At 33.0% G+C, this 10,904-nt stretch overlaps 2 pseudogenes; both read left to right on the forward strand.

The window, feature by feature from the left end:
• The window catches only part of LOC135118968 (phosphatidylinositol 4-phosphate 5-kinase type-1 gamma-like), a 55,766-nt pseudogene extending 49,920 nt beyond the window's left edge, over positions 1-5,846 (forward strand).
• A 922-nt stretch (positions 5,847-6,768) lies between these two features.
• Positions 6,769-10,317, forward strand: LOC126054833 (uncharacterized; annotated as a pseudogene).
• Positions 10,318-10,904: the final 587 nt, after the last annotated feature.

Below are 10,904 nucleotides of genomic sequence, written 5' to 3' on the forward strand. Positions count from 1 at the left end.
AATGATAGAAGTAGATTCGATGTGTGTTATTTAGATGAAAGCATGTTTTTAATAAATTGGTGACTAAAATGTGTACTAGACAACACACAAGTCTTAATTATGTAAATTGTATTTTGTATGTAGATTTTTTCATAATTATTTATCGACGTATCGAAAGCTTAAATTTTGTAGGTTTTTTTTCTTTATATAGAGATGAATTGTGGTATATAGTTATGTTTTATTAAATAGGTTGTTTTCTAGTAGTATGGGGAATAAACACCAACACCTAAACCTCTATTTAGTAGGAAATTAGCTGAATAACGTGGTTTTATTTAAAAACTAAATTATAATTTCGTTTTTATTTCGATTAATTTTCGTTCGAAGCAAATATAATCAGGCATGTATTTAGACACTTTACCCTATTATTTTAATATTATATATTTTTATTTTAAAAATATGATTGGATTGCAATAGCATGATGATTTAACGGAGATCATGCACGCCCTTGAATAATGTTGCCAGCCAAAATAATATCTGTGTTTTTTCCATTTTCTTTCCCGACAATTGTCCGTTTTCGGATTCACGCGCGGGTCCGTGGAGGTCTGAGTAAGTCCCACTTGTTTTGGGGGTCCCGAAGCATGAAGACGTGACCTTGTGACCCTGTTGACCCGTTTCCCATTTCATGACCCCTCGATATCGATGTTTTGGATTGTGTCCAGTATTTTTGAGTGTGTGGTGTTGTTGTAAATATGATTTTGGAAAAGTATTTGTAAATAGTTTTAAGAGATGACAGAATTTTATCAATGAATCCCACTGTAATTATTATTATTCCTAAATAAAAAAATAATTGAAATCGTATCTCTGCCATGACTTTAAAGTAATAGTATTTTGTCGATACTCGATGCTGAGTCGCGTAGCGTAGCGCCCTTAGCGGGGTTACTAGCCGAACTAAACTCTGCCATACAAAATACAAGTATCGATAAATATTATTCCTTTAAACTCATATTAGAGCTAAAATTTATTACCTTTATACTAATTTATCAATATATTTACGACAACTACCGCGCAAATGTGTTGTGATACCTGTACAGTAGTCCCAGGCATCGCCAGTGGCTCCCTCTACCGAGCTCACATTCATTCATAACCCCTGACTGTAGTTAGACCCTTTCCTGTGGTTTCTATCGAGTTTTTCGTCTGAAAGGCCGACGCATTGTGGTGAAGTGGAGAGCGTTTTACTGTCAAATTGTTAAAGACTTTGTGTGTATTGGGATAGAGGATAAAATCAATTGACATAACTGCAATACAGTGGTGTTCATTGATTTTAAGTAACATTTCAATGTACGGTGGATTTCTATAATATATACCCGTTGATTTGTGGTCAGAGATTTAATTTTAAATAAGCTCTATGTAAATAAATTATGTTTATGTTTTCCCGCGGTTTCATCCGCATAATCTTACTCGGATAAAAAAAATACTGCATATCCCACCCTTAATGGAAAGAATGTTTCAAATCGGACCTGTAGTTTCGGAGCCTTTAGGACAGAAGCAGAAAAACTAACAAAATATGTTTCCTCTTTATTTTATTTTTTCTGCTCCACATATAAAATAATTTTTATTTACATAGATATTTACAATACATATAAACAACTATCCTAGTAAAAAAACAAATTCCTCTTTATTGTGTTATTATGGATATATGGATGTCCAGTTTCAATCTCTAATCGGAAAACAACGTTTAGATAGCTTATAGAAATCTGCAAATATACAATGTCGATTATAGTTCGACGCTAAAATGATCTAAGATTCGCTTCGCCATATTTGTGTCAGCCATAAAGCACGTTTCTATGGTCTGTTTTTAATTTTTCTCAACTTTTTATTTTCTTGTCTTTTTGCAGTTTTTTTCTATTGTTTTGGTCTGTTTTCACGAATGATGCGAAATGGTCTCGCAATCGTTTTGTTTTGAGGTTTTCGAAAATTCTCGTTTTTTGTATATTTTGTTTTTTTCTTTTTTTGGGTTGTGACATCTATGTGGAAAAAATAGTTTTAAGCAATTTTTTTTCAAAATAAGATGATTTTTTCTTATTTGTTTTAAATATTTTTTCAGATGTTATAACTCTCTCTAACAAATTATATTTACACAAAATTCTTCACTGTATTAGAATGCTTTTGAGAACATTTTATGAATTATTTTGCGAAACTAAAGCGATCACGCTGTTGTTTATTTTATTTTTGTTTTTGATAAACAAAAGCTTTTCAATTAGTGAGCTGATGTTTTTATTTTGATTTGGAGTTTTGTAAGTTACATATTTGGAATATTATTGTGGTGTATATTTTTTCATATTTTAAACGTCCATGTATTATTACACTTCAATTGCTGGACGTATATGAATTTTGCATGGGACATTTGAGTGGTAAAATAAAATGACCAAGGCCCAATTTCACCGACATTATCAACGTCCGTTTTTCTTAAAACAACCGTTTACTAGGAATTTAAAGTAAACAATTGTTTTAAGAAAAACGGACATTTCTGTTGTTGATGAACATGGAACCTTAGAACCAAATAGAATTTAAAAATAATAGTGAATTTTACAAAATGAGAGATGATGATGATGTACATAATATTTTTTTCTGTATATTAATCACCACAATAATATTCCATATATACAATCCGCTATTTTAATAAGCCTAATGCATTTTAATGATTTCCCAGCCCTGAAACACTCGCCGTCAAAGAGAAAGAGCATCGCCAAGCCGGCTAGACCGCAGGAAGAGATTGACACGCCAGGTAAACTTGCTCACAAATTGTTTAGCCGTTCATGGTGGTATTTTTTTTTCTGGTTGAAGCGAGTTGACGTTTTTGTCAATTTTTCAAGAAGTTTGATGATTTTAATAGATAAAGGTATGGGAATAAATGTATCGTAATTTTAAATTATTTGCCGGGCAGTGGGAGAATACAGGCTATTGTTTTTTTTAAATTACATTGTTGCCCGGGTAACTGGGTTGGGGGTCAGATAGGGCAGTCGCTCCTTGTAAAGCCCTGGTATTCAGCTGCATCCAGTTAGACTGGAAGCCGACCCCAACATAGTTGGGAAAAGGCTAGATGGGTTTTCAAACGTCAACTCGCTTCATGGGAATGCTCGATTTTTTTCTGAACTAATTTTAGTTTTACTATTAACCATAGATTTTATTTTTTGAAAGTAGTTTAACCCCAACTTATCCTAACATTGAATGCGACTTATGTTGGTACCTATTATATTATTATACATTTCAGTTTATTTTTATCCCCCACCCCTTTTCCCTTCCGGTGTTTGTTATCCAAATTGTCGTTGTTTGTGAACCGTCCTTATTGCGTTTTACCTTATATTTGTAGACTATTTTTATTGAAACCGCGTTTCTACGTTGTACAGACGAAAAATTGTGATGTGTTTTTGTGCTAACGGTGTTGGTGATCGAAATGTTCAAAGCATGGTTTGCCGACGGGGACCGAAATAAACTGAAATGTACCAAAAATAGCGAAACGTCCAAGGTTAGAGATTTTCCAAAAAGCATTGACACGAAGTTTTTATCCAGGACGTATCTACATCGGCAGACCGATAAAGATTACAACCCTGACCTCTTGAGGCAGTCACGACTATCGCCAAGGTCTTCTATAAGATCGAGTATGAGCGATTTTACTGACACCACTATCTCCACGTGGAATCAGAGGCATCCTAGCATCCAACCCCCACTGAGTACCCGTCAGTCCTATCTGACAGGTTGAAAATCGACAGGGATCGACTAGGACCCTTCCCTAGACGCATAGAGTTTGATACCTCAAATTTACCCAGAGACCCGGCACTTCATACGGGAATAATGTCTACCGAACATCGATCCAAGATAGAATGGAATCACTATCCGATCAGCTGACGAAAGTATTAAGCACGGGAGCCGGTAGTTCCCATATAAATGGGAGCTTAGCTGACAGTGGTATACAAACAGATAATACGAGCACCAGTGTCCCCAAATATACGTAGAAGCTCACACTAATGCTCCAACGAAGAAAGATGCAGCCGTAGACACTAGAAATGAGAATAATCTACAAGATATACCGTTCATAGATGATGAAGATGATGACAAATGGAAGAGGCGATCGAACATTCTAGAGAAACACAAAAGCACTTCGAATATCCCAGCGAGAATTGACGAAGTTAGCTCCAAAGATGATTCGAATGAAAGACTGTCCCACAGCCTAAACAGAGCCAAATCACCGACCTTCGTAGAAAAATTCAAGAAATTCTTCGCCGATATAGGTCTAGTGAAAGCTGACAGCTCTATGAAAGCTGAAAATTCAAATACTTTACCTAAAAGCTTAAATTCTAGTTACCGAAGAAGTGCTACACCCAGCTTAGAGGCCAGAGAAACTGCTACTCTGCCGAAAGACATGAGATTTCGAAAAGTTCGGTCCACACAAACGGTTTATATAAAACCTGAATCTCCAGTCATGAAGGATAAGAACTTACAAATATCAGAACACGTTTCTGTCGTCCAACTAAACGGCGACGAACATATAAGGGATTCGAAGTCAGAACTTTTCATCAAAGAGGTAGTATATGTCAGAAGTATAGACAAAGCAGAAATATACTCTGGAAAAGACAGCGGAAGTACCATAATAGTAGTACCGCCTGCAGATTGAGCGAAATATATTTCGAATTTTCGGTTACACATAAAATCGATAGTTTTGCTGACCTGACGTCAATAATCTATTGATTCGGTTATCGATATGTCGATAAATTTTTAGTGTTTAATTTGAAAATTATCGATAGATTGACTGTCTTTAAGTTAGTTCGAGTTTTGAATCGATATTAAGAATGTTAGTCGATAATTGTAGTGAAGTGTATTGGTATCGATATTTCTGTATTGTAATAGTTCTGTTAAAAGACATATTAGCTTAGAACGTATCTAGCTTAATAATTATGCTTATATGTGACTATTATAATCCTATGAACTTGGCTTATATAACTAGAAACAAAACAATCAAAGTATCGATGAATTATATCGATAAAGAGCCTTAAAACTTGAGTAATAAATATTGACAATAACTATAGTAATAACGTCAATGTTTTAAAAATATTTAAATATGGAAAAGGCTTGTCATTGTTATATCGATAAAAATATTTATATGTCGATATGTTGAAATCCCTATTTATGCTATAATGCTTATATTAGTCCAAGTTTAAAAATATATAACTCCATTTATAGTTCTATTCCAATTATGTATTAATATGATATAGAACTTATTTCATTATATTACACTTTATCAAAGCACTGAGCTACCATTTAGACTTATATTATCGACAAATAAAATCGACTAACGGCTGTTTCCAATATTCGATCCATCGATTTTGCGAATAGAGATAGAATTTGAATATTAGCTTCATATAAATTATGTCAAATTCTATCTCTTATCTCAAAACCACGGATAGTTCGATTATATATTGAAGTAAGACTACACCAAAATAAAAGATAGTCGAATTACACCAATTTTATCGACTACATAAACGTCTGTTTTTCTTAAAACATCTGTTTTCTTTGAAACTTGACCGTGAAAACAGTATACTACGTAGTATGGTCTTTTAGCAATTGACAGTTACATTAATCAGTACATAAAATACTATTTTAATTTTAAAATTGACAGCTGTCAATTTCACAAAACATTCAGTACCAATACAAGGTGTTGATTTGCATCTGTGCAATATTGCAGGAGGTTGACATAGAATACGTAAATAGTCGATTGGGATTACGGTAGACGGGAAATATCTAATACTAGCTTCTGCCAGCGGTTTCACCCGCAACCCGTGGAAACGACTTCCTTACCGGGAAAATATAAAGATAAAGTAGCCTATAGCCTTCCTCGATAAATGGGCTATCTAACACTGAAAGAAATTTTCAAATCGGACCAGTAGTTCCTGAGATTAGCGCGTTCAAACAAACAAACTCTTCAGCTCTATAATATTAGTATAGATGCGCTGCTTTTGTCATTGTAATTTCATATTATTTCAGAATTAACCCAATTTTATAAATGAAATTTATGAATGACCGTTGCGTATGCTTTGTGTTTGCATTTGTGTGAGACCAAAGTGCAGTTTTAAGGCCAGTAACACACGCGCTGAGTTTAAATACGGCCAGGTGAAACTGACGGATTTACGAAAAATATTGTACGGATGCAAATCAACAGCTTGTATACAGTTGTTTTAAGAAAACTGACTTTTATGTTTTCAGTGAATTTGGGCCCTAGTATTCTTTGTTACCTACACTTTCCAATGTTATCGTTTAATTTAAAAGATGTAATATATTATGCAGTATTTTATTTAGAATCGATGTATGTACGTTTGGGTTCTTTTGTGAGATCAAAGCAGGTTCAGTTATCAAGTTTCTGATAGAAAGAAAAACAAGAATTTTGAATTATATGAATTTTATTAAAGACTGCACTTTTAGGGCCGATTTTCAATCATCAGTTAAGTACTATCTGAGGAATAAATATGGCGTTTTGACATATTTTCTTTCTATATAAAAGCTGTCAAATCGTCAAATTTATTTTTCAGGTAGAAGTTACCTGGTGAAAGAAAAATTGGTATCTAGTGAATATTAGTTTATTTTCTTGCGACTTATATATTTTGTTCCGAATACAATAAAATATTGAAATGTCACTGCGACTTAAATACTGTATACCAAATATTAACGGAAATATATTAATATTTTTGGTACAGTTGCAGTCAAAAATGTAAAGATGTTAGAATTTTTTTTTGGAAAATGGCTTTTCCAAGTTATGGTAATATTATTTTTTCACATAAATGTCATGATTAATTAAATGATAGAAAGAATGAAGAATCTGTGGTGCAGTGTGTCAACGAAAGTTTGTATGAATTGATTATATTATTATTATTTATTAGGAAATTATTATTTTTATTGATTTACGATAGTTTAATTGTGGTGTCTGTATTTTTATTATGTATATATTGATTGATTTGGTTTAGGATTTAAATTATTATTCAGTTTTTTTTCATTTATGCTCAGCTTTCGATTAGCGAAAAGCTATGCCAACAAATACATTTTTTCAAACTATTTCTGTTTTTTTTTTCAAGATTTTGAATTACTAATATTTATTACATGTCTTCCAATTTTTTAGAATTTAACACTTAGGAATACTCCCAATCTACTGAGTACCTTACTTACCGAACAATTAGTAGAAAAAACTATTTAAATTAGTAACATTCCTCTAAAAGTATTGATCATGTCACAAGTGTAATTTACGTTTTAAATTATATTTTTCACTGTACACAACCCATTATTTTTATTTACCATTAATTTTAATATTAAATAGCAATTTTAAAATATTCCGTAGAACTTATTTAGACACCTTTCACAATATTATTGAGATTAATTGAATGATTGTAAGATAAACTTACATGTATTAAGTTTCGTATGACAGAATAAAAATATACTACAAAAACAATGCGATAGGTTCAGAATAACAAAATTGATTTTCTATTGTTTTATAATTAGCGACATACAAGCAGTTGATGCTTAATATATGTTTATTTTATTCTTTTATACGGAACTTAAATATACACAAAACTTTTGTCATTGATTGTACTACATGTATTGTTTTGGTAAAAATTTAGAATTTTTTTTCTTTTTTTTTAAGATTCTACTCTAGGAAAAAAATGTTCTAAGTACAGTCAGCAACATAAGTTTTGTCGTCAACTTGAGCAAAACCAGTGTAAGTAAAAGTTATACTTGTGTAGTAGAGTGTAAGTGTATTTGTAATGCGCTTGAGCAGTTCGACCAAAATTGTATGTATATATTATGGTAATAAATGTGAGGTTTTGTTGGCTGGAAGTTTTCGTTTTATTTTTCTCTTAAAATCTGGAAAAAACATAAAAAATCTAATTAGATATGGGTTAATTTCATCACAGGGTGAATATTGGATTTAAAAATAATACATACTATGATATGGAAGAAAAAAAAGTTTTTAATACTAATTAATAAGGTTTTTCAATACCTATGTGAGAAAAAAAACTATATATTGAAGTTGTCATGTGTCAAAATTATTGTTTTCTATATTTTGCTCACGAATTTGACGTAATATTTTCACGCTATCGAACGGATAGGAGCTGGATCGAGTGGTGTTGCCAGCGTCAAAGCAGGTGAGACTGAATGTCGTTTTGTGTTCTGTTACGTGACAGTTTTAGAGTTCAAACTAAAAAATGAAAAAAAAAAAATTATATTTATAGAATGTGGTAAAGTTGCCATTTATAAGAAAAATATGATTAAACTATTAAACACAAAAAGTGTAGCAAGGATTACACTTTTAAAACTTACTTTAAAAATTAAACTAAAAATTTAGTTACCATTAAATGCTTAATTCGATAATTCAGTATTCATTAAATTAATCAATTGGCTAAAAGTAGTTCCAATATGTTTGTTGCTTTATCATTGGTTACAAAATTGTTTTATTCATCATCAGTCAATGTTGCTTTTGCTTTGTCAAGTGATCGATTTGAAAACACGTAAAATTCATAAAAATCTAACTTTAATTGGCACTTATGCAAATTATATTCACACACGACACAAAGATTGGTTTATTGTGAATACCCTTGCTACGCTTTTGCTTCGTAAATTATATAAAAATATATATATAAAGAAACTTATGGTCATGTTATCTCTCCTTTTTTCATGCTGCTGTGGCCTTTATTGGAACTTTTTCTTATTGGGTATACCATCAATCTTGGCTTTTATTTTTATCTCCCTAAATCTGCATGCTGTAATTTATTTTTAATATTATCTAATATAAAACTTGATGCACCAATAAAAAATACGTTATTTAAACGGTCAAGCTCCATCTAAAAAATATAAATTTAAACACGCCATTTTGGATATATAACATTACGTACAACCGTCTAACTGTAACTACGCTTCCACTGAAACACAAATCTTTTAACGTTTTTCTATTGTTATTATAATGTTATTTTTTCGAATGTGCCAAATTTTCCGTTTATACATTTTATTATTATTATTGTGTATTTTAATTGATATTGTATTTAATAAACCTATACAAAACTTTGAGCGTTTTTGTCGATCGCCAGTTTCTTTATCGGATGTGACAGCGCATATAACGCCGATATCAGTGACCTCGCCTGTGTCGACCGCCGCTAAGGTGACTACGTCGTCGGCTAAGACGACTACCGCGTCCTCGGAGCCCGACATGGCCTTCCCCGCAGTCTTGAAAGGCTCCCAAAAGCAGAGAGTCCCCGCCGGTCCCTCCGAGAGGCTCCCCAAAGCTAAGCGGGAGGCGCCACCTCTCAAGCGTCTAGCATCGACACGAAAGGTGATTATCCGAATCTAAACATCTCTGTGAGTGATATTCCTCCGCAGACACCTATCACGAGCAGCGATGATGATTTCTGCTTCTATGGGCATGACTTTAAGTTTAAAGAACCCACTGCATGTCGCATCCCACCGTCCGTATCCAACAGTTCAGTTAAGATCACGAAATTAGTTGCATCCAACTCTTTCTTAGACTTCGTAGAAGAAGCTGATAGTATCACGGAGAGATCTCATCTTGGTAAAGATTTGATTGCTCAAACTTCAATGATGGCTAAGTTTAACATCGATAAAGTTTTGATAGAACATTTGGACTCGGGAGATTATGATGACACTTCTCTTACTGAGTCGAGCAGCGAAGAACGGATCGTTATTCATGAAATTTGCGATCCCGTTGAAGAAGTTAGAGCTAAACAATCGAAAAGTCCTTCGCAGTTTGTCAAAGAAGTTGTAACAACGATTGGTGATAAATTGTCAGGAAAAACGCCAACTGACGTAGGCTCTTCATCAGAAAAAGTAAGCGTTCACAACGTTAAGTCATCTGATCTGATATTTGCGGCCCGATCTCTGAAAAAGTAGCTCCTGCAGAACAAACGAAGATGGAGCAAGTTCAGAAACCAGAAACAGAAGTAAAAGTTGAAAAGAACGGCTCAAAACAAGGAATAATATCAGGCATATCAAAGAAATTAAACTTCAATCAGTCTAAAAGAGACAAAACCGATCTCAAGATAAAAACCAAAACCGAAAGTAGAAATAAGGACATACATGCAAGGAATGACGAAAGACGAAGTCGTATGTCAGAAAAAGGCTAAAGCAAAGATCGATTTATTCCAAAAGCATATCATAGAGCTCAGACAGACTCTGATAGTTCAAGGCGAAGTTCTATATCATCGTCACAAGAAAGCAAGCAATCGGACAAACAGACAGACAAGCAAAGACTGGTTAAAGAAACCAAGAAGATATTTGAACCAATAGAATATACCCACGGAAGTTTAACATCAATTGACAAGAAGAATTTCTCATTAACCACAACTGTTGTCAACCCAGTAGTTTCAAAATCAATAAGTGGAAATGTTCACGAGAAGATAAAGCAATTTTCAGTGACACCTTTGACGAAAACTCTAATAAAATACCGAGGAAAAGAAAGGCAGTTTTAAAAGGAAATCTGATAGGAAGAAAGTGTTAATAAAATGAGGAAAGATATCGAAGAAATATTGTAGAAGATGAATTTGAGGAGGAGCGGAAAAAGAAATTGGATTCAGATGGCCAAAAGAGATTGAGAATTTCAAAATTATAGACAATAATTTCGAAAGATGGATAGATAATTAAGAAGATATTTCCTATAGGCTCAAAGCCATTAAAAATACATTTTAGTTAAGCATGTTAAATGTTTTAGATTGTGTTGTGAATCGTACTGACTGCCATTTTTCTATTAATGAGTTTCACGTTTTATGCTCGGTCGTTGGATTTTTCAAATTTTATTATATTTCCCTTCCTATCATGTTATTGGTAGTGCATCCTTTTAGACTAACACATTTTGCATATAAGTAGGTATTTAGTTG

Source organism: Helicoverpa armigera, chromosome 27 (genome assembly GCF_030705265.1).
Source record: "Helicoverpa armigera isolate CAAS_96S chromosome 27, ASM3070526v1, whole genome shotgun sequence".
Classification (NCBI taxonomy): Eukaryota; Metazoa; Arthropoda; class Insecta; order Lepidoptera; family Noctuidae; genus Helicoverpa; species Helicoverpa armigera.